Source organism: Pteropus alecto, unplaced genomic scaffold (assembly GCF_000325575.1).
Source record: "Pteropus alecto unplaced genomic scaffold, ASM32557v1 scaffold7, whole genome shotgun sequence".
NCBI lineage: Eukaryota > Metazoa > Chordata > Mammalia > Chiroptera > Pteropodidae > Pteropus > Pteropus alecto.
Window position 1 is genome coordinate 1750399 of NW_006494614.1, and position 27900 is coordinate 1778298.

Here is a 27900-nt window from a genome sequence, read left to right on the forward strand (position 1 = left end):
CACTGATGTGGAGGCAGAGAGAGGGCGAGTTTATAGAAGAAGCAGGGCTCTACAGTGCTATATGCTGCAGGAAAACCGCAACAGGCGATTAGGAAAGGTCACTGCGGTAACTAAGGCATCGGTGTCCTCTGTGACAGTTAGGGTTAGGATTAGAGGAAATTACTTTCCTTCCCTTGTGCCACCTGCTGGGGACAGACTCCACTGGAATTGACCACTGACTCTATATCTCTACAAGAGTAGAGAATGCAATTTATGGCCCAAGATATTGACCCAAAGGAGGGTTCGGCTGGGGGCTAGGAAGTGTGGAAGGTCTGAGGGAATGTGGACATGAGAAGGAAAGAGGAAGGAGACAGCTAAACATCTCGAAACTATCCTGGGGCAACAAAGATGAGCTTTTTCTAGTTTTAAAGTACTTAAAAGAATTAATAAAAGGTAACGTAAACACACAAGTAATCATTTTTGAAAGCAAGCAACCTCCCTCCTATTTAACCGGACAGAGGAAACCTTCACTCACCAGCCACTTACTGAGTCCCTCAGACCTGCTCACTCTCTCCTCTCCCCTCTCCATCGTGGCTGAACAGGAGTCCTCCCTGCGATCCTGATGTTCTTACCCGACTGTCACCTTTTGTTGCAATTGCCAGTTTTGCAACCTTGCAACAACCGAATGAAAAATAAAACTATCTCCAGGGTTATTCTACTTAGCAATAACCTGAGCCAATTAAGTCAGGAAAATTCAAAATATAAGTTAGATACTATTTGCAAACATTGCTTGATGCTGTGGCAGATACAAAGGCAGACAAAGCATGGCTCGTGCCCTCAAGTTCACTATTTAGTGAAAGAGATGAGTTGACCTTGAAGAAGACTTTGGTGTTATGAACCTAAGGAATTGTGGAAATTAAGACTCTATTAATGGAACCACGAAAACTGTAAAGAGGGTTAGTTTGGAGAGTAAGGCATTGTGGGTGTTCTGGACTTCAAGCCCAGGAAAAGGATGGGAGCTAGAACTGTAAATATGGGAGTTTTGCCAGATACCTTGTTTGTTCCTCAAATCCTCTCCACCCTCTTTGGTTTTGCTTTCTGCTCCAGGAGCCTGACCTGTGCAGACGCACGTGAATCATGGTACCTCTGCTTCCCTTTGGGCTCTGTCAGCAAAAAAAAAGGAGAGTTAGGTCAAGGTGTTTATTCCCCAGGTTTCCTCCCTATGAAGTTGCCTTAGGCTGGCCCTGCCCCTCACAGACGGTCAGCACTCCTCTATCTACTCCCCTCTCTCTTTATCGATTCTAGTAAACTCTCCCACCATGTCCCTTCAGACTCAAGGGGTTACAACTATAGTTACACCAGCCCCATTTCCCTATACCATCCCTTGAGGTTCCCCTAGACTCCACTCACACCTATCTGAGATCTTTCCTAAGTAAACTCTCCTAGAATTATCCTAATTTGAGTATACCTTCAGTTTTCTCTTGGGACTCTGACAGAATCAGGAATTCTTGAAAAAAAAAATACTTTCCCTCAGAAGGAGGGAATATAGAAAGAGGAATCACCAAAGACAAGAGCACTTGGGGATCCTTTGTACTCAAGAAGAGAAAGAAGTCACAACAAAGGAAAGTAATTTTCCCTAACCCTAACCCTCACAGCCACAACAACTGTGAGAGAAACCTAGACAGTAAAGGATAGGTCAACTGTTGTGTAGACTTAGGCCAGACCCCATCCTGGCCAAGTCATTGAAAAAGGTGTGATGAAAATCGTCATAAGAAGATGACTGAAGATGGAGATGGATATTTTGAGGTTTGATATATGGGACTACATTTTTCCAAATCATATCTACTCTAATTTCTCTTAAGTTAGTGCTGAGCAGAGACTGAGCAGCTGAGTGTGCCCCTCCCATCATTAGCCATGAGCCACTGCCGGTCACCACATACCTACCAAGCACACCAGCCAACCACTTTCCATCTTGTCATCCTAACTTCACTGTTAGATTGAAAGACATATTCCTTAGCTACTGAGGGTCCTGACAGGTGGAAGACCCCAGCTGACAGCCTTCTGTGGAATTTTCTATGCACAATCATCATTACTAAAAGATTGCTAGATCAGTTCATAGACAGAACCATCACATAGAATGCTTCAGTGTTATATGTGATGGTTCTGTCTATGAACTGATTTTTCAGTCTAAGTGCATGGGATTTGGTGAGTAGAAGTTGATGCCCTAAAGTTGCATTACAATGCAGATTTCCCAGTTGTTTGCTAAGCCATACAACAGGAATCTGGGTTTTCATTGCTAAAAGTTGTTTAACTAGAAACGTAAAATGATTCACTTATGAAATATTTGACGTCAATCTACGCCTTCATAAAAGAAGCATTTCTATTTCTAATCCAGATAATTTCTGCACCTGCCAAAGACCCAATATCCCTGAAAAATCTCCCTAGTTTTCCAACATGAACACTGTCCTAATGATAACACAAGTAAAATGTTGGCTTCTGTGACATTTGCATGTCACTGCACGATATCAAACAAAAAGTGATCAGAAATTTTAAAAGTTTTTAGTTTAGATATTTACCCTTACATAATTCATGCATGATTTAACCTGAAACTCATAACCACTTATTAAGTACCCACTCTGAACCAGGGAGCATCTAGACTTTTTATATCCATTCATGTATTTACTTAAAAATTGTTATTCACCTTAATCTTCACAAAAACACTTCTAAGTTATTAATTTTTTATTGTTCATTTATTTGTAATCCCAGTAAATATTTACTGACCACTTCCTCTATGTAAGCCTCTGTGTTAGGAACTGGGATCACAAGGTGAACAAAAACACACACAAGCCCTATACACGTAGGGTTTAAGGCTTAGCGAAATTGGCCAACACTGTTAAATACCACACAGTTAAATGTGTATCTGTGATAAGTGATATGAAAGAAAAGTATATCTTGCTGAAATATGAAGAAAATAAAGTTCTGCGAGATTAAGCAATGTTCTGGCACCCAGCATTCTTTAGCTCATGATCTGGTTCATGGCATCATGGTTAGCTGGGCTAAAAATCTGGTACCAGGACAATAATCTAAGTCACACTGGTTTGGAGCTTATATTAAAACAACCCTACCACACTGAGAATCCCGGAAGCACATTAGATTAACCCTCTCAAAGCACTTGTCACTTCATGGCTTTCATTACGGCACTCTGCATCCATGTCAATGTATTCACCTTTGTAATCCCACCTAGTAGCGCTTATTGAAATAGAGCTCTTTGGTAGAAAGAAAAAGAAGGGGAGGGAGGCCCACAATTATAGGCAAACAAGATGTAGTATAACAACAGGGAAAATAATTTTCAGGAAAAAAAATCAGCAAACATCAAATAATATCAATATTTCTGTCCTGATACACAGTTATAAACCTCATTAAGATATAATTAATGTGCAATGAGTACAATTATATATACACAGAAGTATTCCTTTATTGTACATCGACGTCTTTGTAACTAGTGGGTGTGAAAAATGTAATAATCAGATTGATTTTGCAAACGTTTCAACATTTCTCAAAAATAAAACCTAACTTTCCCATCTGTGCCTTTGCCAGATAAGTTACATATTTTATTTAATATAAATGTTTAGGCTAGAAACTACCTCTCCTGCAGGAAGTTGCCTAGTTTGACCATAACACTGAACAGAAAAGATCCATTCAGGGCACGTTTGTTTTACAGAGCATCTGCTATAAAGCGCCCTGCCATGTCCCAGGCCTGGCAAACTGGGGATCAGGCAAATCCTAACTTCTGGGAGCATGGTAAGGTACAATGCATACCATTAGAATATAATAATGATAAAGACTGTTACATTTGTCCTCAATACTTAAAAATATTAAACTATGATGAATTCCACCAAGAATAGGAAAAAATATCAGTACTTCCTCTGAATGTCTCAAGTTCCTGATTTGTTTGTGTGAACGTTTCCCAATGTATAAACTTGGGAATAATAACTACAAGCTTTTTAGGGTAACCTTGAAGACTTAAATATGAAGACTCTAAACAATTAGCAAGAGTTACTATCACTTTCCAGTATTATAGAATTTCTTGGTTAATTGCCTGGTGAGGAGTAATAGAAAAATCATTGAATTATTTTTGACCCACATCCATTTGAAACTATGGGTTATAAATCTGTGTCAGGCTGTGAAGAATTTGTCATCTATTCTAATCACTCCGGGGAAAATAAAAAATGCAATTATAAGACTGTTACCTTAATGAATAATTCGATAGGAAAGAAAAACCATCTTATCTTAAGAAATTTTCTTCTAAATAACATGTTTTGAAATGTGATATCAACATTGTAATTTTTCATAACCTCACATATGTCTCAGCTGTACACTTTAACAATAAGGCATATATATATTTACACTGTGTGTTCACCTCCCATAGTTAGATTTCTTTCTGTCACCACATATTTGACCCCCTTTACCCCGTCTACTTCCCTCTCCTCCCCTATCTCCTACCCTCTGGTAACCACTAGTCTATTGTCCATGACCATGAGTCTCTGTTTGTCCTGTTCATTTGTTTGAAGTTTTATTTGTAAATCGGGTTTTGATTTAGTAGGCAGAAGAAAAATTAGGCCTCTGAATAAAAAAAAAACAAAAACAAAATCAACAACTACAACAAAAAATTCCCATTACATACTTAAGCTGCTCCAACTGTTGATCTGATCAAGGTTGGAACACAGCAACCCAACCCAGAAGAAGCCCACCTCTGGGATGCTGACTCCAAGATGAAGAAGACATCTCTGGGTAGAAAAGGAAATCTCTTCTTTCCTCAAGGAAGTCTTTCTTGTTTTCCCTGGAGAACACCGTGTTGAGAAAAATCCCGAAGCCTCCTCTCAGCATGGAGGGATTAATCGTCACTGCCTTCCTAAGTCATGAAATGCAAGAATATGCCTTATATGAGTATTGCCCATTATGTCATTTCTGGTCTTTTTCCTGAGTAGCTCTTCTGTTCTTTGATGAACAGAAGGAATACATTCTTGTCTTAGCTGCTAAAAATCGCTTGTGGAAGAAGTTTATCACTCCCTTGGTCCCTACTCTTAAAGTCTACTTTGGCATTCTTAGAGAAACAACAACAAAAAAACTTAATTGCTATAAGCTTCAAAACAGATAAAACCTAGTAATATCCTAAAAGCTGAGGAACTCCATCTACTGTTTAAAGTAAGGAAAGAAGGGAAATATGTATGTGGTTCACATACTTATCTCAATTAATCTTCATATTAATTCTTGAAAGAAGTTATTATCCTCATTTTACAGTTGAAGAAACAGAGGCTCAGAGATATTGAATAAATTCTTTAATGTCTCAAAGCTAAAGTATGAGCCTAGGTCCATCAGTCCCCAGATTACAGATAGTTTAGTGAGTTACCCACAGGATTTGGGGACTATTTTTTACAATACTATAGCCCATGGAAGCCTGTTTATACAGTAGTAGTGGTATAAGTTTTAGTAGTACGCCTATTACTTCTCCAGAAGAACTAATGCTTCTGGGGTCTTTTTACATTTTTTTTTTATTCTTCACCTGGCTAATTCCTACTACCTCTTTATGACTCAGCTTAAATAGTCCTTCCTCCATAAAGTCATTCCCAAGTTTCCAAAAATGTGCTCAGTGGAATCCAATAGTTATCTCTATCACCATTTCAATAATTGCCTTTTCTATATTCATTATACTATAAACTCTTTGAGGGCACGTCCATATCTTCTTCGCCCTTATATCTTCAGTGCCTAACACAATACCTCACCCATAATAGGCACTCAATATTTGTTGGAGGTAATTAGGAAAAAGGTTAAAGTGTTTTAATCTCAGTATCTGACCGTGCAAAATTGGTGTGACTTTTGCCAAACTAGCAATTCAAGTGGCTGATGATGGTTCCTGAAGACTGACATGAAGGCTGTTGTTTGGGTAATACTGTAATGAGTCACCCAAACCTCTTTTCGATGTATAGAGCCTTTGGGAGTCTTATAGTTACTTGAAAGAAGGCCAAGTATTGGTCAAGCTGACAGAACCCTGGGAGATTTTGTTGGTACCATGAGCCTCACAACTCAATGGGAGATAGGTATGAATATCATCTGTCTAATTCTTAAATGATCTTTTATGAGTAAAGAAAAGAAGAAAGACTTTTTATTTTTTATAGTTCCATGTATCAGTTTCTTCAAATTTCAGCTCTCTCCCAAAACAATACCCAATCCACCTTCATATTATAAGGGTTGGGCTAGCCAGTTTATCTTAGTCCTTCCTTTTCTCTTATTTATATTCACCACTCCAATCTAAGTTGACATCTAGGTTCACAAGTAGTTGTTGAATGAATGACCTCATGCAGACAAAGTGAAGGGGCCCTCACGTCTTCATGGTGACCGCCAAACTTTTGCAGGTGCCATTGTGGAATGACTGGTTTAGCATACGTATTAGATGTGGTTGACCTGGACATTCTGCTGGTATCCATTGCTGGCATTTGCAGCTATAAATCTTTAAAGTAAGGAAAGAAGGGAAATATGTATACGGTTCACATACTTATCAATAATATGCCTGAGTCACCTTACCTTGGCCTTCTGACTCACTCATCATCCTTTCTCTCCTAGGAAGGAGTTCTCCTAGTGGTATTGGCTCAGATTTTTAAAAACATCATTTGTGCTCTGGCAGAAAGGCTGGAGCAGAGAGCTGTTTTCTTAACTTGTCTTATTTCTTTCTATTCTTTCTTACCACCCCTGGGTCCAAGAGGAGCAGCCTTTCCCACTTTCTCTTTCTATTTACAACTCAATGTTCAAGTTCACCAAGGAAAGAAAGAATCAAAATTAGAGCAGAAATAAATGAAATTGGGGAAAAAAAAAAACAGTAGAAAAAAATAAATGCAACAAAGAGCTGGTTCTTTGAGAAGGTTAATAAAATTGACAAACTCCTGGCTAGACTCACTAAAGAAAAAAGAGAAAGGACACACACACAAAAAAAAAACAAAATCAGGGATGAAAGAAGGGAAATTACGACAGACATCACAGAAATACAAAGGGTCATACAAGAATATTATGAAAAAGTATATAACACCAAATTTAATAACCTAGAAGAAATTAATCAGTACTTAGAAAAATACGACCTTCCTAGACTGAATCAAGAAGATCTGGAAAATCTAAATAGACTGAACAGCAGTATGGAAATTGATCATCAAAAACCTACCAAAAAGTAAAAGTCTAGAACCAAATGGCTTCACCAGTGAATTCTACCAAACATGCAAAGAAGATTTAACACTTATTCTCCTCAAGTTTACCGAGCCTGGCTGTTGATATATTAAAGAGGGAGATCAAAAATAAAAAAAAAAACTAAATACATCTTTTTTTCTCTCTCTCTCCCTCTCCCTCTTTCTCCCTCCCTCCCTCTCGATTTACCACTCTCCCTCGTTCTGTCTCTCCCTCTCTCCCTCTCTCTCTCCCTCTATCTCACACTCTCAATCAACGGTCTCTAGCTTTCTTGTGTATTGCACTATCCTGTCTAGCCACAGAAAGAAGGGTAATTTTCACAGCTTAGGCTAAAAATAGAAGGAAGCAAGAAGACAATCTCATTTAAACTTTTAAATTAATCATTTTACATTTGCAAAATTATTATCTCTTTTATATCAGCTTGTGACTACAATCTTAACTCATAGGCATGTGTCTTAAAATCAAGATTCCCTTTGATTTTTTTTGCTCACTCCCCAGAAATAAAATTCCTCTCCCACATCAAGTGTAAAAGATCAAGATAAATGCCCTCAAATTACAAAGAACATGTGTATCAACTAAATGAAAAGTAAAAAATATTCTATAAAACAGGAGAGTAAGTCATTAGTAAGTGGTTCTATTCATTAGGCAAATGCTAGACACATGACTGTAACACTACATAATCCTAGAGCAATTCCAACTCAAGTCTGTCTCAATTTTTAGCTGGAGTCTAGAAATCTCACCTAATTCTCATTTATGCTGTCCTCAGAAATAACATTAATATTTTCCTCCATTTTACAGTTGAGCTATTGTAAAAGTTATAGAAGATATTTTCAAAGGCTGGTATGTGAAAGTTATTATTTAAAACACATCTCCTAATTTTCTGGCAATCTAGGACACTCTTACCCCTCCCAAATATACTCAAATCTGTGCTGAGAGCTTTTTCACACTTCACAATCCCGCTATCACTTTCACATTTTTTTTACTGAGAATTGCCTATAAAATAGATTAGACAGAACCGTAGGTGTGAAAACATAAGAAATGTGAGAAAAGTGAGATTTAATATTAAAGTCAGGCAGTGAAATTTTTTCTGTGTGTGTATGTGTGCGCGTGTGCTCGTGCACGTACTAGCAAGCCCTCTGCATACATGGGAGTCCCTACGTGTGGGTTCTCATTCTTGCTTGAATAAGATGTGAGGAAAATAACAGATTTCCCAGTTTTTTTTTTTGAAAAAAAGATAACAAGTTAATCAGGATACACGCGTGGTAAAAAACTCTGTACCGAGGTCCCTCAAAATGTTAACGAAGCCTGCGATGCGAGTTATAGCCTGTATTCTTGTTGCTGCCACGTTCCAAATTCTCTGCCATGTTACACTACAGCATGAATTTCTTAAAATATTGTTTTCAGAAATTCCAGAATAAAAGCTCCCATCGACGTTTTCAAATACTGATTTAGTTTATGATTTATGAAGACTGTACAGGTAGAGTGACTTAAGTTTAGGACTGACTGTGCCAGCTTTTAGGATTTGTTTTTAAAGTCAGGATATGAAGTTTTTTTCATGTCAAATTAAAACGTGGAAGTTAGCAATGTATAACTCAGTCGTCATGGAGATTCTTTAGAACAATATTCCCAGTTTTACGTATCTTAGAATATCACAAAGCAATGTTTTTCATACTTCAGATAATGACTCATTAGGGGTCACAAAATCAAGTTCGAGGGTCAGAGTAGCATTTTTTTAAATAAATAAAATAGAATATGAAACATTAAGACATAACCCTTTTAATAAAGGTATTGCTTCAGATAAAATATGTGTATGTATGTGTGTGTATAAATATGAGTATATCCACACATATATTTATATAATTTTCATGGATTGTGAAGTAAAATATGTTCCTTACTGTAGTTTTTATATATCTCTCAAAAAAGTTTAGAAAATGATATCCTAAAACTTCTATCACAGGGCTTTAGACACAGCAAGTGTAGCAGAGTGGGAACATTCACACACACACACATGTGCACACACAGATACGCACACATCCTGCACTCAACTAACTGAGACTTCTACCTCCTTACATTGTTCTGTGGAGGAGCTGGCATTTTATTCAACAAAGCACTTCATTGCACCATTTGCTTCCAGAAAGCTGAGCTTCGGGAAAGTTGGAAACAAGGAGAATGAAATTGTCCTGTGTAATGAAATCCATTTTTGAGTCCCAGGTCACAACTGAGAAACAGAAGGAGGGGTTCCAAACAAAAGAGGAGTGAAATGGGGGAAGAACAATGCGGTAGCAGGGTCTGTGAAGAAGGCCACCAAGGGAAAGTGAGTGAGAAAACGACAGTGTATTTAGTGTTCAGTTTCAAAATTAACTTCTTTGTGGCATGTGCTCTAACACGCTGGTCTGAGAGGTAACTGTCCTCTGTGACTCCATAACCACTAGTAAAGTCAGCTCCAGACACAGCCTTCGGTAGGCAGTATTTTCAAGTTCATAGAACTGACTCAGGAATAGACATGAGATATCTTTTTCCCAATGTGCTAGAAAGGAGTCAATTTTTGGATTTTACAATTATGCAAATATCTGTTGAGTAGAAGAGAAAACAGAATGGAGAGTCATTGCCCAATATTCAGGAATGGACATGAGATATCTTTTTCCCAATGTGCTAGAAAGGAGTCAATTTTTGGATTTTACAATTATGCAAATATCTGTTGAGTAGAAGAGAAAACAGAATGGAGAGTCATTGCCCAATATTCTGTGTTTTGGCACCACAGCTAGAATGGCCAGTGTCCATCACTCTACTGGTGGGAAAAACCAGGATGCGCCTTTCTAAGGCTCTGACTGCTACTTAGTGGGAACCTCTGCAAAATAACTTGCTGCACAGATTCAAAATACAGAAACTATAATCTAATACCACACAGACTACTCTAGCCAACCGCCTCCTTTGTCACCCAGCCTTCTGACCCATTCTGAACAGTGCAGATCACTCAGTAAGATGTGGGGTGCTCCTTGAGGCAAGTTCTTATCCTGGAATATGGCCCAGAGGTTGGCCTCCTCTTTCAATGAAGAATAACAATGAAAGTATGACACCTTTTACATTTACATGTAGATATGCCCTGATGTACGATGTGAAGTAATATAATCATAAAATGTTAGCTCCAGTTTTTAAAATCCTAACTTATAAATCCATCCTTTAAAAGAACAGGAATAATAAACCCAAATTACTCAGAAACTATTTTCACCAGCTGCCACCTCTTTTTCCAACCTTCCTCTCCATTTCAACCCTACAAGCTCTCTCTATAGGTTACAAGCAACAAAACAAAAATGAATTGGTTTCATCTCCTTTAATTTCCAATTTCATCAAGTGAAGAAAATTAGGGAAAGCTTACAGAATGGTTAAAAGGCAAACAGTAAAAGTTAAGGAGAAAAAGAGTCAAAGACTTGAATAGTCAAACTGAGATCAGTCCCAGAGTAATCAGGAATTTAAAGTGACTCTCACTGGTGGAAAAGCACACTAAAATAAATTAGAGGTGAGTAAACCCAAGTATGTTTGTTTTTTTAAACAAAGTGAAATGTGCAGTATGCAAAGACTGTGCTAAATGATGCAGTAGATATAAATAAGACAGTTTCCATCCCCGAAGGTACACATGGAATAGCAGATGGCATGAGACATAAACATAAAAAGATAATAAACAATACTTTTAAAATAATTATGAAGTTTTTTCAGATAATAAACATTATAGAAGTTGAGAAAGTGGAATCTAATCTGATCAATGAAACATGTATAGACAAGTTTTCAAATCTGGGGGGATGCCACCTAGTTTGCTCTTAGACACCAGGTACCACCATGACACTCTGCTGACATCCTACAAGAAGCCCTCCACTTTGTTCTAAACTTCCCATCCCTAGACTAGTACATAGCAGTTTAACCTGTTAGGGCATTTTGAATTAACAGTGGTTCAAATGAGAGAAGAAGAGCAAGTCCAAGAAAGAAGCAAAATTCAACAGGAGGAGCTGAGAATTAATCCTGAGCTATTCTGTGAATGAGAGGGGCATAGATGTTGGATGAGGGGTTGACAGTAGAGGACAGAGCCAGAGAAGAGAGTTGAAACCCAACCAATGGGACCATAGACAGGATAGAGCTGTTGGCAACTAGAAGCGATTGCTATGTCACCCCACTGTCCCCACTGCGTTGGTTCACCTTATAAAACCTGCATGACCTGGAGGTGGGGGGCTTTGTGCTGCAGGGAAAGGCCACGGGCCTTAGAGACAGAGTTAAGACAGTGGTCTTGAATCTCTCCTCTCCACTCAGTAAATGAAGCCATAGCTAGCTTGCATTTGCTTAAAGTTTAAGACTAATCTCTAAGGTTTACACCACCTTATCCCTTTCATTGTTGATTCCCCTTCCTCTCAGTTGTTCCCTCTGTTATCAAGTCATCTGGTTCACTATCCTCTCTCTAACTTGGCTTTATTAAAGACGTTTCTGTGGTTTTATGTCAGCTCCCCAAAGGAAGGCTGAAAATTGGAAGCAAAACCAGTAACCACAGAATGTGAGCAAAGGAATGGCTCTTGATCATCATCTGGTCCAGCAGCCTTAGTCTGCAGACAAGGAACCCGAGGCTCTAAGAGTTGAAATAACTTGCCAAAGTCACCCAAGTACAGAACTCCCAACTCTCAGCCAAGTTCTTTCCGCTGTAATCACTCTCATGTCCAATTTCCTGTGAAGTCTGATGCAGAACTAGACTCCAAAACCCGAGCCGCAATTGAAGAAGATAAAGTCTAAATTCAAAAGGACAGTCGGGTCATTTCTAAAGGCAGATGCTAATTATGAAAAACGAAAAGTGTTGATTTGGCTCTGTAGAATGCTCAGGATAACCATCGACGCTTGTGAAGTGGAATACCTCGGGCACATTCCTTTGCCACATAAAATGGGCGCGGAGCGCCATCTGCTGGAGATCTTGACCACCCACAAATCAGAATGAAAGATATGCTTTAGGCAGCTTATTTCTTGTTGGACACACACACACACAATTTCACATTTATTCCTTATTTTAAAATTAAAATTTACAACGCTTTCTTTTTCCTCCTTAGTATATCATGGTGATATTTCCTTATTAATAACACGAATTGAGCTCATTTCTTTTTTTAATCTAAGCTTCTAAAAATTTGTATTATGAAAATGTCCAAGTACACACACACACACACACAGAATGGTACAATGAACTGTATTCTTTTCTCCCGTACTAAAAAAAAATTGTCAAAATGTTGCAATATTTGCTTACAACGAACTTCTGTATTCTTTTCTCCCATATTAAAAAAAAAATTGTCAAAATGTTGCAATATTTGCTTCTCTATCTCCTTTTTTTTTTAACGGAAGTAATTAAAGCAAATCCGAAGTATCACATTCCTTCAAACTTCAGTATGAATCTCTTTTCAAAATTAGAAATTTTCTCATAAACATGATATTATTATCACAGCTAACAAAATTATTAATAATTCTTTGTGTTTATCTAATGCTCAGTCCACAATCAGATTTTCCTGCCAGTCTAAAAGATTTTTTACCATTGGTTTGTTCAAATCAGAATCACAGCAAGGATTCAATTCAATTAAATATATTTAAAATCCTTTAGTTCATATGCATCCAAAGAAAAAAAGAGGAAGTCTGCCACAAGAAAGAAGGAAAGAAGAAAGAAGAGGAGGAAGAGAGAGAAGGAAACAACCATTTCTCATCAGACATTAAAGTAACTAGGCCACAAACTCCTTACTCTGAAAGTTGGCAACTAAAGGAAAGAATTAAATACATATTCAGCCTTTCATGACTGAACTGTACCTCAGTGTAAAAGTAGCTCTATTTGATGAAGGACATTCTTTACAGAAGAATTCCATCTAATAAAAGTACAGGGTGCGATAGAGATAGAAAATCTAAATTTTGCAACTTCTATTGAACTGATAGAGCTGATGATTATGATGGAATCATTAGAAAAAAGATGATGGGGGACTCGACAGAGGAGGGGTCAAGCTGTCATGCCCCACTCCTACTCAGCAAAATTAACACCACAAAGGTTTGTCTGTCTGGTTTCCTTCTTAAGTTCATTGTCTGTTTTCAGTCTGTTTTTAGTACTTTAGGGAGTGACTTCTTTAGTTTTATACTTTGAGACCTCTATTTTTTATTTTACAACATTGTAGAGTATTCATCAACTCATTATAAATTATTTTTCTTCCTACCTTCTCTCCCAACATGATTCAATTGTCATTTTCTTATCATGAATACTTGGATAACATTAAGTAAAATGCTAAACATTTTTTGTAGGCATTATCATCTGAATTCAGCTAAGACCAGGAAATTAGCTTACATTTCCCCTATCTTCCTCCCAATGGGTATATGTTGCTCCTTTTAATTTTTTATTTTGCTTACTAATGTTTATAATATTTATAAACCATTACTTTTGTAACCAGATCTCTCACACTTGTTTAGTTCCTTCTAAATTTCAATGATCTCAACACGTATGAACAATCCTTTTAATATGATATCTTCCTTAATCTCTTGGTTGGTAGGATTCTGTTGCTGCACTTGGGTATTTTTCTTTGGGCTCATAAATTCTATAAACCCTGAATTTTATCATATTTGAGAATGTCTATCTGCTTATATCTATGTTTGTACAACAATTTTTGAAATTTGCTGTATATGATATTCTTGGTCATACTTTCTTTCCCTCAGAACTTTGTAGACATAGTTCCTTTTTTTCATTTACATTTAACTTTTCTATGGACAACTCAGATCGACTGATTTTCACCTTGGCAAGTTAATTGCTTTATCTGTTCTGGATGCCTGAATAATGCTTTCTTTTCCCTTGAAATTCAATACCATAATAAGGATATGTCTTCTTATTGATTCTTGTCAACACATTTCTCCCAGAATAGGTTTACATTGTCCAGATTCAATTCTTCCTTTGCTCAGGAAAATTATTTTTGTGTTATCTTTGAAAATATTGTCTGTTGGATTTATTGGGACTTTTAATTTTTTATTATCTTGCCTATTGTTATTATTATCAATATTGTTTTCTCAATCAATATCTTAATTTCTTTATCTTTCTTTCTCTGTATTCACTGTGATGGTTTCAAAACTTTGTCCAGGTCACTCATTCAGTTCTTAGATGTTTGTTCTATTTCTTGCTCTATTTCATTTTATTTATTAATTCTGCAATGATATTGCATTTTAAGGACTTAATCTATTTCCTTAGCTCAGCATGTCTTTTTTATCTCCACTGCTGTTTTACTATCTAATATTTTAACTTTTTTGACTACATGTTCGTATTTAGTAAGTTCTTCCATAGTGTAAAACACCCTTAGGAATGTTCAAGTCTGAATAGAGCTTTTCATCAGTGTTTTGAATTTTATATTCAATGCTTACTTGGTGGGGTGGGAGTGGGGAGCATAGCTGCAGTAGATGCATGTTTTATCATCTTACTTTTGAATGAGAAAAGCAGCTTAGATTCAGTGCCGCTAATTCCTTTTGATTCTCTTCTGCTTCTTTGCTATTTGCATGTCTGCCCGACAAATATTCTAGAGTTAAACTTCCAAAGGCTGAGGACATGGGTAAGGGGAGTGAATCACGGCTGTTGGCAGCTTGATAGCCATGCTGGCCTTTGCCCTCTCCTCTATGGCCTTACCTAACATCTTTGTCTGCAATTCAATCATCCTAACCTACTTGCACCTTAACATGTACTTGGACCTCAGATAGTTACCCCAAACCAGTGCGAGGCCTGAACTAGAGAGCCTTTCATCCCTTCCACCAGTAGCTGCTTTGACTCCCCAAAGCAGGAAATGCATAAAGAACATAAAATGTAAGTGTTCCCAAGTTAGGAAGAAATACTTTGACCCAGATTCTCATTGGATCTTTTTCCCCTCTTCCCACTTCCTCAGAAACCTAATATGTCTTCATCTTTAGTCCTCATTTGTCTAAATTTTTATAATGGAAATTTTAAAACATATCCAAAAATAAAGAGACCAATACAATGAACCCCACATGCCCATCATCCAACTTAACTATCACTAACAAACATACAGCTGCTCTTATTTTCATCTACGTCCCCACCTACCGCCTACTCACCCTACCCTCCCTTCCTTACCCCTCACACCAAGACACTGGATCCAGCCCAGGTTTCAGACCATTTCATTTTCAGTGGAATTTTTACTCATTGATGTGTTAAAGAGAAAACCACAGGCCCAAAGTGGCATCACTTGTGCTAAAGCCCATGACCTAATTGCAGTTTCAATCTTCATCAGAGATGTAATCTTCATCAACTAGCTTAAAATTTTCTGGTTATCGGCAATGAGGTCATCTGTCACACCTCTCTCCATTCCTCTCCCCGCCCCCCCCAGAGGCAATCTGCATGATAAAATCCTTGCTATTTCCTTTTCCCAAAAAAGAAGACGTCCTAGCCTAAAACTAATCTTTTCTTGTGTTAATAGCTCTCTTGCTCTATCCTTCTTTCTGTAACAATCTTCCATTTATACCACCCCTCGAGCTCCCTACTCGTTGCTAAATGGGATGCCACCCAATTCATGAACTTCTTAATGAAGCCAATGAGATCCTCAAGTTTCCTCAGTTGAATTTTGCTCTTTAACAGATGGAGGGCCTTACTGCTCACTGTATATGATCCGGGCATTCTTCTCTCCAGCCAGCAGAGGCTTCAATATGGTGAAGTCCAGTACTTACCCTTTGTCAGGTGGGTCATAGAGGCATTCAGAAAGGGTTTCTACCTTTGCAAAATGTTCTGCTTCATCTCCGAGGCTGCCTACACTCTCACCTTCCTCTGGCTTTTTTCAAGCTGGAGATTATTAGGGAGTTTCTCTAGAACTTTGTCCTCTATTTTCCCTACGATGGTTCTGAGAAGAATGAGTTAGAGCCGTAGAGAAATTTGCTAATTCTCAGAAATCTTGGCGTTAATCTTTCACGGCCACCAGCCTGTTCCTCCTTTTTACCACTATTGATAAGGTTGCCAAAATACAGAACACCCATGCAATATCTGTGATGTAATTATACTAAAAAATTATTCATTGTTTATCTGAAATTCAAATTTAACTGGTTATCCAATATTTTTGTTTGCTAAATCTAGAAACCTTAGCTATTGGAGTGATTTGCTGGCTTCACTTTAAATGTGTTTGCTTGATTGGTGGGTTGATGTACCTACATATTATTTCAATTGCTGGGTTTGCTGGCAGGAAGATTTTCAGGTCTTTACTCTGCCATCTTAAATCAGAAACTAACATTTCGTTAAACATTAAAATGACTCATTCAGTTGGTACAGATGTTTAACTTCATTTCTTGTTTAATATGTCAAATACACTTAGGAGAAGCATATGCATGACTTTTGAGTTTATTTTTCTCTTTGCTAGAAATTTAATCAACATTTAAGTATATTTTTAAAAATCTAAATAAATGATCTCCCATCTTGTGGCCAGGGCACTAGGCACACAGTGGATGATATTTTTTAAGTATTTTGTTTCTATTTTTATTGTTTCTGGACAAAGTATTCCTAAAGTCTTTCACTACCTAAATTCTCATTTGGTCAAAAAGTACCTTCTCATAAGAAACCCCAATCTGAGCTCTGAAAATTCTTCCAGTCACAGAGGGAGAGGTCTTGGTTAATAACTAATCATGGAAAGAGTAGTGACAAAACCTTTCTTTTGGGTTTTTTGTATAACTGAACAAGGACCACTAAGAAACAAACAACTCCCTTTTTGGTATGGTGCACATTCCATGTTGTTTGTCCTAAGAGTCATGCCTCAGATACAGATCACAGAATCTTGCTTGCTTATACCTCAGGAGACTTCTTACAATGATTAGTTTGTTGGCAGAATTTCAAAGACACTCCGAGAATTAAATTTCGACGTCCCACAACCAAAAGAAATGCAGTCAGCCTCACCCACATATGAGAAAACCACAGCAGAAATCCCTCTACTCCCACTACCTGCCTTGACTCATCCATGAGGCCCAGGCCAGACATCTCCACTAGAGCTTCTACTAAATACCAAAAGTTCCATGACAGTCTGCTGGAGGGGGTTATCAAGAGACAGAACATGACTGCTGGTTGACCCTGGAGCTGGACCCAGGCAATCAGAGGCTCTTTGTTCCCTCCCCCATCCTTGGAACATACGGTCTGCCCACCATTCCCACGCTAGCAGTCATTTCGAGCATGCGACCTTGATAGAGCAATGTGTTGTTAAGGCCATCTGGACAGTATTCGTGACTGAATCTGGTTAAAGTCTTTATATAAATTTTTAAGATTCTGGCAGGAGGGTACAGAGCACCCACTCATCTTGTGGCACCCAGGACAAGCCTCCTAAGTAAGTTTCCTTACTAATTAAAACTGCCACCTACCAATCTGGAGTGTCTGCCTCTTTCTTCAGTGTCTCCTTGCCCTCTGTGTATGACAGTTTCAATTTCACCCAGGGAACCCAACGTTGCCACTGTAGGACTGGCCCTGCTTTTCAAATCTTACACAGGTGCATTAGCTTGGCGGAAGTTACTCTGGGATGCTAGCAGCATGGGATGCTAGGAAACGTAGTCTCTCAATTTTACCTTGCTAAGCAGAAATTACACAAGGTGGAGAACCACCCAAATGGGTAACACATCCAATGATTTGGGACAGCCACGAATGGCAGGTGTTCACTATAGTTGCTCATTCAGCAGGCATTCCCTTATGGAATCATGTTTTGTTCAAGTATACACCTCTCCCCATGCCAACCAGGGGGAGCAGAACCGATCTTTAGCTTCAAGAATGGATCCAGACAGATCTAAGTCAATCATGGTAACTATTCATTTTGCTGATTATTGATTCAAAAGTCCAGATTTATTCCAAAACAACAACATGGTATTTTTTTTTTGGAATTTGTTAGTAGTCCTGGGTGGTCCTTTAATCTGAATTGGCCCAAGTAGACCAATAAGAAGAATGTTTTTTAAATTACGTGGTAATTGTTTCCCTCTCTTTCCTGCTGTGTGAACTGGAAAGCCTTCCTACTAAAGAACTTCTTACAATTCAAAGGAAAGTCACCATAAGGACAAAGCCAGAGGAAAAAGAGCAGAGAGAACCACCATGAGATGCAGTCAGAAGCCTGATCAGTCAGCAAGTAGGACCTGCCTCTGAATTTCATGTCATGTGAGATTTTTTTTAAATGTCCTTAGTATTTAATCTTTGCTTTGCTTTAAAGTTTCTATACCTTTAGGCGAAGCATTCTAACTGATATAATTCCTACGACATTTCTTCTCAGAGTGTGACTCTGGGTGACTTCCACTTGATCAGGCAGGCTACCAACACCGAGAACGCCCCTAGGGTGGGTACAGTCTGGGAAAGCTTGTCTGCAGGCTGCTCACAGCCTTAGGAAGCTTGTACACATCCCACCTTACAGCCCACCACTTCTAACCTTCTGGACAAGAGACCAGTTAAGTCTACAGATTTCCATAACCTGCCTCAAGCACATTGTTCTCTGTATGGGCACAACTTTCCTGGTCATCTGAAAAAATGATGGCCCCCCACCTTGGAAAATTCTTTACCTGCAACTTCTGAACTGAAGAGTTCTGACGATATTCAGCCTGGTAAAATCTAGCCTATATTTACATAAGTATATTTTAGTTTTTTGTAGCCATACTATCACTATTATTAGAATTACTACTAAATAGTAACTCCTGTAGTACACAGAGCCCATGATTACCTATACAGTTGATAAGTAAGAGCACAATGTACAATGCAGAGTCACACAAATAGTTTTGGAAGGATATCCCTCGGCCATATGAAAACAAAAGGTAAATAACTTCATAACTAGTGGAAAGCATGAGATATTACCTGTCCTTCCCTGGAATGGTGATCTCACTATCAACCTGACTTGTCGAGCCTCTGGTCCACATCTGACCCCAGTAGACAAGCTGTCAGAGTACCTTCTTGTTTAGGTAAAGGGTAAAACTCTTTTTCTACAACTTTATAGAACCTGGAGGAAGAGCCCAAGATAATCCTCTCATTTAACCAAGGGGCAGAGCTGCCCAAAGCCTCACTGGAATCTCCTTATACTGCCCAACTCCTTAGCTGACCTCAAGCCTTCTTATCTCGCCCTCTGGTTCACCAGCATGTGGCTAATCCTTGAGCTACTTCGACAGTCATATTCAACAGCCTTACTCATCTTCCTTGACTGTAGAACCCTGTTTCAGGTCACCTACAAACGTCTTACTAATCATTTACTCATTCAGCAAAACTATTGAACAATTACTTTGCACCTAGAAGTGTACCAGGCCCCTGAGTCACAATATGAAACAAGGCAGAGAACCTGCCTCAATGGAGCATACACTCTAGAGGGGGAAGAAAGATAATTAAAAGACAAATACAATATGAGGTTAAAAGAATCTAACCTTGCCTAAAAACAACTTTCTTTTATTTTTAGAACAAAGATGATACTGCTTAACCTAACTTATAAGGCCTTGCCTACTCAGGCCTCAATGCCTATCCAGATTCATGCCATGCCAAAGCTACCCTACCTCCATGTCTCTGTTTCAGCCATGCCAAGGTCCTACATTGGTATTACCTCACACTCTTCAACCACAGGGACTTGGCACATAGGCCTGAAAACCTCTTGGTTCTTCTCTTTGCTTGGTTAACTCTTAAGCTTCCTTCAGAGCCAAACAGAGGGTTGCTTCCTTAAAAAAGACTTATTTGGCATCCTCTTTATAATTTTGCTTGAGCAAAATTTATTTGAGTGATTAATTATCTGTCTCTTCCACTAAATTGTAAGCTCTAGGTATTAAGTTTTGCTAACATCATATTTCCTGTATTTAACACCATTGCCTGGCACAAAGTAGACAATAAAAATAAGTAAGTTAATGAATTAATAAAGGATAGCCGATGTCTAAGTTGAAATGTGAAAAACAATAGGATCTAGAACAGCAACAACAGGGTCTGGGCAGCTGACTTCCACCACTGACTTTCTTACTTTAACTGAGCAGAAATACTTTAAAGAAGCAGCTTTCTTCAACCCAAACTTATAGAAGCCATCTGGAGAAAAATGTTGAAGTTTTACTGTCACAGAACCCAATCAAAACATGATGACCAACAGTTGCAGATTTGGGGAGGAAGAGGAGGAGAAGATGAATCTTTGCTGATGGCTGTGGCGTTTCCTCATTGTGCTAGCAGCAGGTCAGAACACATCAAATCATCCTGACCTTGCTCAGTTTGCATTTTGTAAAGTAAAACACTCAGCTGCTTCTTAAGCTTTTTATCTCTTGTCTCTTTGGGATCGTAATTTACTTTACAGACTGCGTCAGTAATGAATTTTGTGTGGCACATCCTGAAATCATGGTTTATAAATAAAGAAAGTATGTTACTAAAGGCCCCCAAAAAAACTATACAAAGTATTTTATCTCTCAGGTAGCCCACCATTCCTCTCAAGTACAGGAAAATAGATGTTCTCTTCCTGTGAAGAAGTATCTTATAGGTACTGAGACACTGACACTTCCTGCCCTGTCCAGTCTTATCCATAACTTTTGACATAGAGCCACCTCTCTGCAATCCCTTTTTCTTCCCAAAACCAGTCAGAAGGACTACCCATCCAACTGACACAATTGTGAGAATGGATGAATTGTTGCTTTAGGCCCTAAATTTGGGGGTGGTTAGTTATGCAGCAATAAATGACTGATACAAATATATATTTTTAATTTTTCAAATCTTGTTACACTGGTTAGAGCTTCTAGAGCGATGTGATGGCGATAGCAAACTATCGCCAATGTCTATCAGATTCTGAAATCTACATACTCTTACACCTAGAAATTTGGAATCTACTTTATAAAAATATTTGCACATAGGTATAAAGATATGAACACAAACATTTATTCTTTATTATATGCAACATTAAAAAATGGAAACAACTTAAATGTTGAGGAGAATGGTTAAATTACCCATATTAATACTGCACACTTTATACTTAATGATGAGATGTTAGAAGTATTATCATTAAAGTCAGAAGGGAAAAAAGGTACCTGCTATCACCATTCAACATTTTTTTGAAGATTCTAACCAATGTAATAACATTTTTTAAATAACACTTATAAAGATTTAAAGGATAGGGCAAAACTGTAATTATTTGCAAATAATGTGATTCGATACTTCGAAAAGCCAATGCAATCAACCGAAAAATTATTAGAATAAGAGTTCAATAAAATGGCTAGTTTTAATATAAAGATATAATTCACAGCTCTCCCATACAACAATAATAACCAATTAGAAAATATTTTTAAAATCCTATTTACAATAGCAACAAGAAAGTCTGAAAATATTTTTCCAAACTAATCATAGTGGTTGCCTCTGAGAAGGAGAGGGCACAGGGAGAAGAAGGATGAAGAGAGAATGTCCCTTTTAAAGTGTGACAACCAGAATGGAGTACAATAAGCTAGAAATAACCAAGCAGAAATGACTAACACCTACAAACGTAAACCCTTATTTGACAACTAATGGCTTAATTCATCTGAACACTGCAGAGGGAGATGAGAAAGAAAGTGGACATGGTGGTCTCTGAGTGATTATACCATGACCAGTAAAATCAGTCCAGAGAGTACAGTCAAAATTGGCTCTCACGTCAGGTGATAATCTAAGTGAACTTATTCCCTTTGGAGCATATCACTGATTAAAAATTACTATACAATTATAAGCTATACTGTGTATATGAGAGAAAAATGCCGAATATAAAGACTTGCATTAGCTTTTGCCGTAGTATCTGATATTACACTGATTTTCAGATGCTCGTTTGTGCCTCTGGGCATTCAGAAATATTTTCTTTCTGTTTATAAATATGTCAAGTATTCCCTTCTGTTGCTTTGATCATGTGCAGCTGTTAAGTTAGGGCTAGTTTCAGAAAACGGCACTACAGGGTGAAAAGGACTACATTCAGACTTTATCAACCATCTGGAGTGGCAAGCTGCTCTGTTGTCCTAATGTCTCTCTGATTTGATTTCTACAAAGTAGAGAAGTCTCTAGTAAAAGGTATTTTAGCATAGATGTAATTAAGAGATGCTCATACTTTCAGAAACTTTTGTGCTTAGTGAAGAAAGCTCCGTTTTTGCTGCAGTTTATTTACAGGACGTTCAAGCGAACCTCCTTCAGCCAGTCCAACAAGAATGTACAAGAATTGTTTTAGAGACTTAATGTTAGGTCACAGCCCCTGCTGATAAACTCTTCCTCACTGCACCCCATTCTTTATTTCATATCAGCTGGGGAACTCCTTTGGGAAGGTCCTGGGTGTGTGCTTCTAATCTGCCAGAACAAGATTGATACTACCTTTCACCCAAGACACTGATTCTATCTTACAGGAATGAAACCTACAGTGTTGTTCTTTTAACTCAAGCAATGATACCGCTCCAATTCTTGAAAGTACCTCATCAAAGAACAAAACAAGAATTATAATGGCACATCAGTGAATGGTTTCACTCCTTGTTCCTTAATAATGCAAATGCATCCACAGAATTATCTCTCCTTTTAAAAATCTCAATTCATTTCATACAGGTAGATGATGTCATTACTTTGAAGTAAAAATACAATTAAAAATAACTTTATATAATTACATATATGTGTGTGTGTGTGTGTGTGTGTGTCTGTGTGTGTATATAATTTTAGAGAAGGAAACATGCCAAGTAGTATGCCTTGATTTACCCCTGGTCCTGATGTTTTATAGTTTAACTTCCAAGATGTTTACCTATATTCCAGGCACTGTGCATTACCGATATAGATTTTTACAAACATAATACCTATGTAATTACCTAGAATAATGTATGATTTGGAATGCTTTCAACTTCTTCATATAATAGAAATTCTAACTCAACACGCTTAAAAAACAGAAAAATCAGTATCCCACATGACAAGCCCTGAGGTTGGATAGGCTCCAGAATTGGTTGATTCAAGTGATGTCATAAAACACACAAGTTCCTTTCATCTTTCTGTTCTGCATCCTTTATATGTCAGCTATGTCTCTGCTCTATCTCCCCTCACATTCACAAAATGAATGAGACTCTTCTAGTCATTACATCCAAGAAAAGCAACATCTAGCAAAGATCTATCCTTTCCTTGTTTCTTTATAAGAATGAGGAAATATTTTCCAGAAGTTTCATCCAATTACGCTTCACATCTCATTGGCTCTACCCTAAAGCAATCATTGCTAAGGGGAACGGTACTACCAAGATTCGGTTAGAGTGTTTCGGATTCACCTTTGGTTCACATGGGAAGGCTGCCCTGGAAAACAAAGTTGGCATCTCCCAGCAAGTAAAAAGCTTACACTAAATCAGTAAGTCTCTTCAGTGATGGAGTTGCCCAAAATTTTATCCTGTTGTCTTCTATTTTGACTCTGTTCAAGTTGCAAGATTTTACATATTTCCCTTTTACCTATTTACCAATGACTCTCAAATTTACACCTCCAACCCACGATTGTAGTCTTAGCTTTAGACTCAAAATTCAAACTACCAATCATTGCAGATTCAGCAAACTTATCTTTTCTCCTGTATGTGGTCTATATCCAGTATTCTTTATCATAACTAATAAATCAACCCTGTAACCAGTCTACTAAGTTAGATCACTCAATATTATTCTTCATTATCCCTCTTCCTCTCCTTATACAATTATTTCCGAAATGTTGTGATTCAATTTCCTAAATGTTCTTCAAATAAGACCTCTTCTCCATAACCCCCAATTTGTTCTGTATGACTCTAGTTTCTCTCTATCCATTTCTACTTCTTTTCTCAGTAGAATAATCTTCCTCAAACCAAAGGGAAATGTCAGTGCCCTCCTTAGGCGCTCTGTAAAATCTCAGTGGCCTACAATGTGAAAAAATTACAAACAGCATCATCTTACGGTCCTTTACTCCATTCCTGTCCTACCTGGTGCAGCCTCCTCTTCCAACTCTCCCAGCAAACACCCCCTAAACTCCTGAACACTGAACTTCTTACCATCTCCTGGTTATGTCGAGTATTTCATGAGATTTGCTTTTGTATAGTATAGTTTCCACCATCTTGAACTCCTCCCCCAATTTTCATTTAGAAAACTCTTGATCATTCTTTAATACTCAGTTCAAAATATTACCTCCTCCAAACAATTGATTTTAAAGTACATAAAGCAGTATTTAACTCCAAAAATAATTAAAGAAACGCACAACACAATATTGGCTTAAAAACATTATGTTAAGTGAAAGAAACAGGCACATGAGGCTACATACAATATGATTTCATTTATATGAAATGTTAAAATGGCAAAATTACAGGGACAGAAAAGAGACCAAAGGTTGCCAGACACCAGGAGTAGAGCCCAAAAGGAATTTTGAGAGGATAACGAAAATGTTTTAATTCTGTGTTGTGGCAGTTACATGACTGTTATACATTTTCCAAAACTCACCAAACTGTACATTTAAAGTGGGTGAGTTTTTTATATGAAAATCAGACTCTAATAAAGATATTAAAAATACTACTGCACCCAAACTATAAACACTTTAAAAACAAAATTGAACTAAAAATATCACCTATTAAATTAAATTTAAAGTTTATACTACCCAATATCGGTAAGAACTCATTAAAATGTATAATTCTCCTAAATGAATAGGTGGGAGTGGTAAAAGAAATTTGAAAATGTGTATCTAGAGACTTGATTTTTTTTTTTTTTCATTTCACTTTAATCTGGTAATTTTACCTCTGGGAATACTTTTTAAGGAAATAATCTGAAGTATATAAAAAAAGGTTTATACATTAATATGTTTATTGAAATATTGTTTTTGTTATATGAGACCTCAGAAACAACCCAAATGTGGCAACAGAGGAAAACAGTAAAATCAGTAGAACTTCATGTTTTTCATATGGTTTTCTCATGGACTTCCCAAATGTCCCAAAAAGTCTTTCCACTCTCCATACCCAGTAACGAACTCATTAAAATGTATAATTCTCCTAAATGAATAGGTGGGAGTGGTAAAAGAAATTTGAAAATGTGTATCTAGAGACTTGATTTTTTTTTTTTTCATTTCACTTTAATCTGGTAATTTTACCTCTGGGAATACTTTTTAAGGAAATAATCTGAAGTATATAAAAAAAGGTTTATACATTAATATGTTTATTGAAATATTGTTTTTGTTATATGAGACCTCAGAAACAACCCAAATGTGGCAACAGAGGAAAACAGTAAAATCAGTAGAACTTCATGTTTTTCATATGGTTTTCTCATGGACTTCCCAAATGTCCCAAAAAGTCTTTCCACTCTCCATGGTTCCATAGCCCTGTGTCCGTGTTCCTGTGACAGGACTGCTCGTTGTCCTTATTTTTATTAGTGGTCTTCCTGAGAAGACTGATCTCCCAACAGCAGGAGTGCATCACTTCCTCTTCAGAGCCCTACTACTTAGCACAATGCCTGGCACATAGGAGACACTCCACTCAAAAAAAAACAAAAACAAAAAACTCGCACTGGAAAGCTTTTGCCTGAGGTCCACTAGAGGGTCTTCAGAGTGACCTACAGAACATGTGACTCTTCATAGGGGTATAGTGGCCACTGCGTCATGTTGTCATTTCATTTTAGAGGCTTTGCATTGATCAGACAGACAGATACCAAATTTACTAAGGTCTTCAGAGTCTTTATCTATTTTTACCAATAGATGATTAATCATTCTAATATGGGTATCCTATAGCTCTGGGCAAAATTTATCTGCAAATGGTATTTAAATTATCTAAATTATTCATATTACAAGTTCAGTCAGAAGCCTAAGGGAGTTACCATTGTCATCCTTGGGGTCTAGCAGAATTTTAATTCCAGTACAGCCATGCTGTCCCTCAGGTAACCTCGTACAGTCGGCTTCCAGCTGTTGTTTTGCAGCTGAACGTTTGCTCTGAATGCTAAAAGCAGAAGAAGTTGTTCCCAGAACTCTATTGAGTTTCGTGTAAATGACTTACCTGGCGACCATAACTCAGGTCTTAAATTATCTCAGGTCTCACAGACACAGAATAATGATGCTTATTACAAGTTTGTTTGTTCCGCTTCTCAATTCTAAGGGCTCTTTGAGGTCTTGTGCCATGACAATTCCTTAGAACCTTCAACGACCTAATATGTTTTGCACTTTTGAGCGAATTCAGCAAATGCTTGTTTATTACCTGATTGGTAATTGTTAAATCTTGATAACATTTAAAGTAATTATAGATCATATCTGCATAGTACTTTACAGTTTACTAAGCACATTCACAAAGTACAAAGAGAAAGAAATGAGACTATATACGCCAACATTTCGGGCAAAATCTGGTAAATAACAGTGCAATGCTATATATATTTGTATTTACTCATTAAGATTTATAGCTCATCATATGAGAAAAAAAGAAGTGAAAAAAAATGATAAATACCAAGAGTTCCAGAAAGAGAATAATGTAATCTCTTTCTCCTCTTAGAGAAGGCATCAAATTACAAAAGATTTTGAAAAGTACATCTTTGTGTTTCCTTAGCACAAAATAAAATTAAAATGCTCTACACAGTATTATGACAAAACAAACTCCATTCTGCCCCATCGCAAATTCATTATTCCGTGAACTAAATTCTTTAATCTCCCCCGCCAACCTCTGCTCAGTTTCTTTGATCCAGTTATGGTATCTACACCTAAGCCAGGACCTGTGGATATTCATGGAATGGCACTTAGGTGTAAGAATGACATTTTTAGACAGTAAACACTCAAAATGCTAAAACATATGCAAATGTTCATTTAATTAAAGTGATTGCCTACCTGTGGTCTTTATTGTGTTTCAATGCAAGTTCCATAAAACTCTGGGTTTGGGAAGGAAAGGGTAGCTTCTTCACTGGTTTCTCTCCAGACTAAGAAATTTCTATTTGCTCCAGTAAACCTTACGCCTGGCAGGAGCACCCCCAACTGCATAGAGACCCTATATATAGGATGCTATTCAGCTGAGACTTTTACATAACAATATGAAACTTTCCAGGTGTTCTTCAAATGGAATTTAGCTTTTCCCATCAAGCGTTATAGAGCATGTGATGTCAGGCAGTGGCACTAAAGAGTATGGTTTGTTGCATATAAGGAAGAAAGAAAAGAAAATGCCTAAGTATTTTGCCTAGTATCTTTCTTGCTCAAAAAACAGGATATTTGCAAAAGTCACCTCCAGCGGCAGCATCAAGAATGTCATAAGTCCAAAGAGCATTATACTGAGAATGCCCTTGGGACTTCTTACCTGGAAAGGTACTGCATAAAAAGCATCTTAAAGTGATTTCTCATCATGAGTCAGTGATTTTGTACAAGAATGCTCGAAATAAGAATGTTTCAGAAAATATTACAGATAACAGTAAATACTCCTTAAAGTAACCCATGGACAGCATCGGTACCTCAACCAAAAGAAAAAATCCCAACAGCCAAATATTAGGAGAGTCCATAGAGAGTTCCCACAGACATCCCCAGAAAAAAATTATACTTTGTTCTCAATATTTGAATATAAAGGTTTTCCCAGCCCACCCCCTTGCTATGTATCATGTCTGGCACTGGGTACTTCGTTATGAGTCTCACCTTCCAATAGGGCCCCCTTTTTTGTAACGGAGCATTGTGGAAGACTCTACCCATTACAAGACACTTCCAGTAATGACTAGTTGGAAATTACAATTTTTAAAAGTGCCAATTAAAAAAAATCAGATTTTTCAGAGATGAGTGCACATCA